This window comes from Gymnoscopelus braueri, assembly GCF_963280865.1.
Source record: "Gymnoscopelus braueri genome assembly, chromosome: 17".
Taxonomy (NCBI): domain Eukaryota; kingdom Metazoa; phylum Chordata; class Actinopteri; order Myctophiformes; family Myctophidae; genus Gymnoscopelus; species Gymnoscopelus braueri.
The window spans coordinates 44,214,370-44,223,770 of record NC_137617.1 but is presented as its reverse complement, the minus strand read 5'-3'; positions in this window follow the sequence as shown (position 1 = coordinate 44,223,770).

Here is a 9,401-nt window from a genome sequence, read left to right as displayed (position 1 = left end):
ATATACATTTCGGCCATTTGAAAATAGTAGATCTACAAGCTCACAATGCGTCACATCGCGACGCATTGTGAGCTTGTAGATCTGCTATTTTCAAAAGATTGTTATACATTTGAAAACTTGAAAACGGGACAAGTACATTTTGATGGCAATACTTTTGTACTTTTAGTCAAGTACATTTTGAATACCGGGCTTTTACCTGTAACAAGAGTATTTCTATGTCGCAGCATTGATACTTTTACAAAACATTTGAGTACTTTTTCCACCACTGAAGACAGATCCCGGGTCAGTCAGTCTTCTGAGAGAGAGAGAAAGATAGAGAGACACCCAGACAGTGCTTGGACAGTCCCCACTCCGTCACCTGCAGTTCATTGGAGGATAGCCTCGGCAGCCGGTGGATGGATGGATGATGAGGATATAGCCTGAGTTGTACTTTAGTTCCGTACGGGGGTGCCGCGCACCGGAAACAACAGATCTACAAGCTGACGATGCGTTGCGGTGCAACATGTCGTCAGCTTGTAGATTGGTTGTTTTCGATGCGCGGCACCCTGTGCGAAACTAAGTATAAATCTGACTTATGGATTCAATGTGAAAGTCAATGCTTCACACACACACACACACACACACATATCTCTTTTCATCATCCCCCAAGGTATTCCTGCGAGGTATTTCTGCCATGAAAGATGGCACCAAAGCCAGGGGTTGAGAAAGGGGAATGACATGATGTTGCCAGGGGAGAGAGAGAAAAAAGCACCGGGCGCTGTCTTTTATGTCTCTTTTCTTTTTAATATATACTTTCCTGTCCCAAAGAATATTTATGATGTATTTATTCAGTTTGGTATGGGGTTGCAGAATGACTTAGAACTCGAACTTGGAACTTGTTGAAATTGAAATATGATCCCATTGAAATATGATGCCGGTTAAATGCATTGGAAAAAGCCACAATGACAGGAATGTGTAGCATTCTGCCAAGGCTATATGAGGGTTGTGCCGTTCCAATCACCTTCACACAGGCTGTCTTGTTTTGAAACTGAAGTCTAACGGAGCACGTAATTTCTTCTTTGAAATGACGGATCCATTGTCTCTGGCTGTGTGTATCCCATTTTCTACATGAATTGTCAACCAAAATGCTTTGCATTCCAGGGATGTGAGTCACCCTCAAATCTTTTGCTAATTCTTTACATCACGTTAAAATGTAGCTCTAAGCGTAAGTTCAATAGGGAGGATCTCTCTCACGCTTTCATATTTATTTCTGGGGATGCTCCACAAACATCCTTTCATTCACAGCTTGAAGTGTGAGCACACTTCTAGCCAATCTGCCCAATATGCAGTCAGCCAATCGGGCGATTTGGGCTCCGTCTTTAAATATCACTGCTTTGATCTCGCCATTCTCTTTTCAGCAAGCGACGAGCGAGCCCCCCTCGATCCCCAACTCCACCTTGTTAAAGTATCCACCCACCTCCATCCCCAACTCCACGTTGTTGGTGCGTGCGCAAAATCGAGTATTTTTCATCGCTTTATTTATTTTTGGTTAATATCGGACGTTCATATTGACAGAAAACTTTCCACAGTGTTTGTGTTAGATGCGCCCCTCTGGAAATCTCGCTAGACGAGATTACACTGTGATTTCATCCAATTACGCTTGTAGAAAATCCTCTCACTCTCTTGCTGGGAGTGGGTGGAGTTGGATCCTGTGGTTCTAATCATTTCACTTAGTGGTGGGCGGAGCCTGGTTTTAGCCTAATTTGGCACACCTGAGGTAGGTCTATATAGGCCCAAGTAATGTCAGACCAAACATTGGTCTGAAGGGGGAAGAGGTGCTGCTGGCTAGTACTCCATGTTGTATGTCCAATTGATGCATTATAAGTAAGTTCTGTTTGTTTCCTGTTTATTAGTACATATGTTCCTTTTGATTATTAGTATGCTTGTTTCCTGTTTATTAGTACATATGTTCCTTTTGATTATTAGTATGTTTGTTTCCTGTTTATTAGTACACATGTTCCTTTTGATTATTAGTATGTTTGTTTCCTGTTTATTAGTACACATGTTCCTTTTGATTATTAGTATGTTTGTTTCCTGTTTATTAGTACACATGTTCCTTTTGATTATTAGTATGTTTGTTTCCTGTTTATTAGTACACATGTTCCTTTTGATTATTAGTATGCTTGTTTCCTGTTTATTAGTACACATGTTCCTTTTGATTATTAGTATGCTTGTTTCCTGTTTATTAGTACACATGTTCCTTTTGATTATTAGTATGTTTGTTTCCTGTTTATTAGTACATAATGTTCCTTTTGATTATTAGTATGTTTGTTTCCTGTTTATTAGTATGTTCCCTTTGATTATTAGTATGCTTGTTTCCTGTTTATTAGTACATGCTCTTTTTGATTATTTGTTTATTTGACATTTATGCCTTTGTTTGTTTGTACTGATTGTTACTATTTTTCCTTTCATACCCAGTTCAATCATCATCGCCACATTTGTTCATCCTCATATGTACATGGATTCCGAATAAATCATTTTACGAAACTTCAAACCTTGGCCTGGTCCTTATGCTCTGATAGGCATACTGGTGTAGGAGTATGTATGTAGCCAGTGAACTTTCCACCCAAACTCCAAGAGATTTTACACCGCTTGTAAACACTACGGCGGCCCATTTGGAACAAAAACAACTTGATCTCTCCTTTATTGAACTGTCTGGTGCTAGGAACTTACTTACACTCTTATGAAAATCTACCACTATGAGCCAATACTTGGTTTCATGTCCACCAGTGGTGGAAGAAGTACCCACATAAAAATATACTTTGCTATTTCTCGGAAATATCCGATCAACAAGCTCACAACGCGTCACATCGAGGCACGTTGTGAGCTTGTAGATCGGCTATTCTTGAGTAGCCGATAAGTAGTATAAAATATGTTTGCATCAAGTGATCTAAATCTGCAAAGTAACTAGTAACTAGTAACTAAAGTGGTCAAATAATTGTAGTGGAAGTAAAAAGTACAATGGAAGGAGAAAAACTTTCCACCACTGTCGTTTACAAACTAGCTTATATGAGAGACATAATAAGAGCTTATTTATACACATGAAAAATAAGAAATCATATTGTTTGTTTGAATTTTGGCATCAAAACTTTTCATAGAGTTGATGCCTCATTCCTACAGGTTGATGCTTTTATTTGCTGTGAACAATCAACCTTGTTCCGAATAAAAATAGCATCGCTTTATTGCGGCATAAGACTTTCGGCATTCTGTGTGGATGCACTGATGACATAGATGACAGTTCCAAAAATATTTGGGTAAATATGTTTTGTTTTCGGGTGAATTGAATTGCACAGAAAAACAAGAAGAAAATAAACGCCCCCGGTGTGAGGATATTAGGCAGCCCAACTCTGACACATTTGTAAGAATGCAGAAATGTAATTTAACCCATTGAGACCTGGAACGAGATCTGTGTCACTTTTTCATTTGAGCTAAAAAAGCATTATTTTACACTTTGGCTATTCAAAAATAGATGTAGATTGTAGATCTGCTATTTTTGAAAAATCTTGAAAATGTGTGCAAATCTTTGAATGTATATATTATTTTAAAGCAAACGTTAACTCAAATCTTTGCTTCTGGGGGTCCCTGGAACAAAATATTTTGAGATGGGGGTCCGCGGTCAAATACATATCATTTTAGGGGTCCTTGACATGAAAAAGTTTGAGCACCACTGATATAGAAACATACGTTTTTCAGAATACTGTTGGGATTTAGGAGACATGTAGAATCGGCTTCAGGTCTTAAAGGGTTAATGCAAATCTTCTTTTCTGGGGATCCCTAGCACAAAATCTTCAGATGGGGGTCCATGGGCGAATTCAATGAGGGAGTCCCAGAGAACCAACTGAGCTAAAGTTGGACCACTTAACACGGCAGTCTATCGGCTGCCCTGTTGGTCATCAATCGATTGATGACCAGTTGCGATGCGACGCGTTGTGAGCTTGCAGATCAGCTTTTTTTTCTCTCAAATAGCCTAGGTATAAAATAAACTGGCTAAAGTGGTTAATGTATGTTTTGTAATATAGTCATTTATATCTGCAAAGTATTTAGTAACTCAAGTTTTCAAAGAATTGTAGCGGAGTTAAAGTACAATATTTGCCTCTGAGATGTAGTGGAGCAGAAGTAAAAGTATTTCAAATTTGCAAATACTCTAGTAAAGTAAAAAGGTACCTCAAAATTGTACTTAAGTACATGCACACTTAGTTACTTTCCACTGGTCTCAACATGAGACCAGTGGTCTGTCTCAGCCTGTGAACAACTGCTATCTTGTTTATTCACAAATAAACATCATTCAAGAAGCTACTATCGTAGCAAACACACAGGGGAGAGAACAGAACACATTGTGCGTGCGTGCGTGCGTGCGTGCGTGCGTGCGTGCGTGCGTGCGTGCGTGCGTGCGTGCGTGCGTGCGTGCGTGCGTGCGTGCGTGCGTGCGTGCGTGCGTGCGTGCGTGCGTGCGTGCGTGCGTGCGTGCGTGCGTGCGTGCGTGCGTGTTTGCTCTCAGAGAGGGTAGTGTGCTAGCTCGCCAAAAGGAGTGGGACTGGCCTATACAATTGGTATTGCAGGCCGGTTGCACAGCTATAGTGCATAGAAGCGTTACCGGAGTGAATTGATCAACCACACAGTCACTGTGGAGCGCTGCGATTGGATCCGTCCCTGTGTGAGCCATGTGTGTCTGACACACGTGCACTATTCCATTCCCCCTGCCGTGATCGTGTGTGTGTATGTGTGTGTGTGAGTGTGTGTGCTTTTCAGATTCATTGTTTGTGAACATACTTGGCCAACATAAACCCATTCTGTCTCTGACCAAAGGTCATGTGCACAGAATTGACAAAATAGCATACGTGAGGGATATGGATTAAACAAGACAGGGAGGAATAACAGCACATGGCTCCCATGTGGATGTCTGACATCGTACTGATGATGACGTCAGTCTTGCCCAAATGATGGAGAAGCGGCGGGATGTCAGAGATACGTGTGAGATTGTGGAGACATGTGGAGATGACGCCATTGAGCGGATTAAGGAGTCAAACTGAGTGAGAGATGGAATTAGGGACATAGCTCCCATCAATGACGAGGCCAAGGCAGTGGCGCTGTCCGAGGTGCTGAACTGTACTGTCACTGTGCTTGCTGGCCCTGTGTGAACTCTCACCTGATCGGGGGTTTTGAGGCAAGACTACACAATATTCAGCTATAATAGCAGGCCCAAAAATAAGGACGTCAGGCTGAAAGTGGTTGAGGAAAAGCCAACGTTCTACACGAGCGAGCATCCACTAACAGTAAGGTGTGTATACTGTAAGATCAGTGAGGTGTCATCCTGACAGACTGATTGAACCCAACTTCAACACTCTTCTTAATTCCCAGGGGGAAAGGATTTCTACACTATATATGGAACTAAACTGTAAATGGTTGGCTGAGGAGAAGAGACAACTGAAGAGAGACTACAGAGATCTGGGACACAATGAGCGAGTGAGGGTCTCCTCATCCCCTTCCAGGGGTACTTATTTAACACCAGGCTCATGGCTTACTTAGAGAAAAATAATAATTGTCTATTTCAAGAGCAGAATGGTTTCCTAAAGGCTCAATCATATCGTTGCTGTCGGGCAGAAACCTCTTATCTCCATCTTTTACCTTTTTATGTTTTTTCCCCCTCTTTATTAATGCCCTACTACTTGATCATACTACAGTGTCACACAAAAGTATCAAAATAGAAGATATACAAGCTCTAGACGTGTCGCAATGCACATTTTTTGAGCTTGTAGATCTGCTATGTTTTGCTATTTTTGAATTTGAATCCTGAAAAGTGACAGCTTTGGACATATGAGGATTTCCCAAGATGGCAACAATATACACCATTATTAATACAGTGGTTAGGAATCAAACAATGCATAATAAAACACTATGTGCCTGTTATTGATTTCCAAAAGGCCTTTGATTTTGTTAACAGGGAATTATTAGCCTATTAGTCATTATGAAGCACTTATTAATGAATGCCTTGTTCTACAATTAACTACTAAAGGCCATCCAATGAGAGTTTTCCCTAAATAACCTCCTAATTACTGCTCATTAATAGTAAGTAAGGAAGTTGTTGCACATGAAATATGACCTTAATATCCCTTGCTCTTATCGGGTGGTAGAACCACAAGAATAGTCATTCTCCCTTCACAACGCTGTATAAATGATATGGTCTATTATTATGAAACAAGTGTAAATAGTGTCCAAATAACTAACACAGATTCCAAATTCTACTGTGAGGTCTTGTTCAAGAGTCATGCGCTATGCACAGTTTAGGCATTTAGCAGACACTCTATCCAGAGCGACTGCACTGCATGATGAGTAGAGGACACGACCCCTTGTCAACAAACAACCAGGTAAATAGTCACCAAGTAGAGGGCAAGGAGAATATGTGTTAGCTTCAAAGACACAATACCAGGTAAACATCACACCTAGCATCTGTCTAAACATCATAATCTTTAGATTACCATCTGTGGTCAAGCACAACAAATAAAAAACATGTGAACAAGTAACCAACACGGATCTGCATCGTCAGGAACAGAAGGTGTTGTAGGACACAAGCGCAGGAACTCAGACAAACGTAGGAGATGAGTATCACAAACTTTAAGTTTACTAATAACAACATAGATTAACAATGATACAACTTACAGAAACACTCTAGTAACTAATACATAACTGAACTCATGACATAACACTGGCAACATAACAGAGAACCTGACACACAACTCATGACCCAGCACTGGACACAAACTATAGTCTCAGGAGCTTGTCACCCAACCAGGCTCAGCTAGTCCTCACAGGTGACAGCACTCAGGGCAATCAGAGTCTTGGCTAGCGGCCACTAGCGTTGACTCTGGCCTCACAATGGAATGGGAATCAACGGTAGTGTCATAACTCTCTTTTACGGCTCTGGGGAGGGTACTACCGTGATTGTGACATGCATAGTAAACAAGCATCTATCAAAACATGTGAACAAGTAACAAACACGGATCTGCATAGTACACTAGCATCTTATCAAAAGAAGTGACAATAAGCTCCGGTGGAGCAGTGGTAAAGTGCCTGCCTGGAATCTGAAGAGGTGAGTGCTAGGGGGTGAGGTGTAGTCTGAAGAGGTGAGTGCTAGGGGGTGAGGTGGAGTCTGAAGAGGTGAATGCTAGGGGGTGAGGTAGAGTCTGAAGAGATGAGTGCTAGGGGGTGAGGTGGAGTCTGAAGAGATGAATGCTAGGGGATGAGGTGTAGTCTGAAGACGTGAATGCTAGGGGGTGAGGTAGAGTCTGAAGACATGAGTGCTAGGGGGTGAGGTGGAGTCTGAAGAGGTGAGGGGTGCACAGCTTGGTAGCCAGGAGAGTCTAGGACATGTGGAGCGTTGGCCAGTGTGTTTTAGGGAAGGTTCGAACAGACTTCCTGCATAAGCAGGTCAGCTTACAACTGCATGGCCGCGTTGCAACGCGCTGTAGTTAGCTTGTAGATCGGCTATTTTCAGTGAAGATATTTCATGTAGAACTAACACAGAAAATACTCTGGTATGGAGCTCCGAGGGAACAACGTATGGGGTTTAAGTGGTCAAGTACAACACCTGAGTATACGTCCTCCACTAACTGCATGCAAGTGATTGTTTAAAGACAGCAATCAGCTATTCCAGGCAGGTAATTTGGCAGCGCAGCACTACAGTGTCAGTGTGTGTGTGTGTGTGTGTGTGTGTGTGTGTGTGTGTGTGTGTGTGTGTGTGTGTGTGTGTGTGTGTGTGTGTGTCAGGCACTGTTGAGAGGCACACAGAGAGCCTGACAACGTGACAACACGAGCGCACACTCCACAGCGCCACACGTGCGCACGCATGCACACCTACCTGCAATGACACGCAGCCTGGCAAAGAGCGCACACACACACACACACACACACACACACACACACACACACACACACACACACACACACACACACACACACACACACACACACAGAGCCTATTATAGAAAATGCAAATGCATATACACAAACATGCACAGGTGGAGCCTATGAGACGCACACACGTGTGGCTTGCATACCAACACACTCATGCAGACATGGACAGGCAATGTCCCCCCCCACACACACACACACACACACACACTCATTAATCACTGTGACTGGTGTCTGTGACAGGTGGGACATGGAGAGGTCCACAGCAGCAGTTCACCTTTCCTCTCTCTCTCTCCTTTGATGTCTCTCTCCCTCCCCCTCTCTCTCCCTTTCTGTCTCTCTCTCTCTCCCTTTCTGTGTCTCTCTCCCTTGATGTCTCTCTCTCTCTCTCTCTCTCTCTCTCTCTCTCTCTCTCTCTCTGCTGTGTGTAGTATGATCAAGTAGGGCATTAATTTACGAAACATTTCAAAAGGTCAAAATACGGAGATAGGAGGTTTTCTCCCAGACTGCATCCACACACACACACACACACACACACATACGATCGTTGGCGTAGCGGTGCGGGCACCTAGGCTCCAAAGTAGCCTGACAGCGTGTTGCGGGTTCGAGTCCCGATCCCCATGTCAGTCCCCATCTCTCTCCCCATTTCCTGTCAAACTAAAAGTAAAATTGGAAGTGATTAAACACTTTGGAACTGGAACACAAGCTGATGAATAATGAGGGGTTCTGCGTTTTAGTGTGTGAACTTTCTCAAATTCAAATAAGCATAATATCTGCTATAAAACATTTTCAGACTGCAATGTATGACACACCATTTGAGAAGCTTACATTCTGTATTTTCATCGTTTTGTAAAATGCTGAAAAATTACCAGAGCCTACTGTACATAAGGATGAAAACACAGGACGGGGTCACATGTGCTGGTACAGTGCCAATGAACAGTGGTGGAAAAAGTACTCAAATGTTTCACTTAAGTAAAATGATCAATGCTGCAATGTAGAAGTACTCTGTTACAATTAAAAGCCCGGAATTAAAAATTCACTTGAGTAAAAGTACAAAAGTATTAATATCAAAATGTACTTTTTGAAACAAATAAAATGTATATACATCTTTTGAAAATAGCAGATCTACAAGCTCGCGATGCATTGTGAGCTTGTAGATCTGCTATTTTCAAATTACCAAAATGTATATATATATAGACGCATCAACACAAATCACGTGTGTGTGGAGTCTGTTACACCGTTTTATTAGTGGGCTTGCCTTCTTGACTTTCCCACTGATGTCCACCAACACTACACATCACGGCTGACATATCAAGTCCTTAAAAATCACATGTCCTTTCTTTGTCCACTTCCAAGCCGTATTTATGATGTGTCAGATGGCTGTCTCTCTCTTTCCTGACAGATGGGGCGATGTCTCTCGAGGTCCTGAGAAAAGCTCTCCTCCTGACACTGCG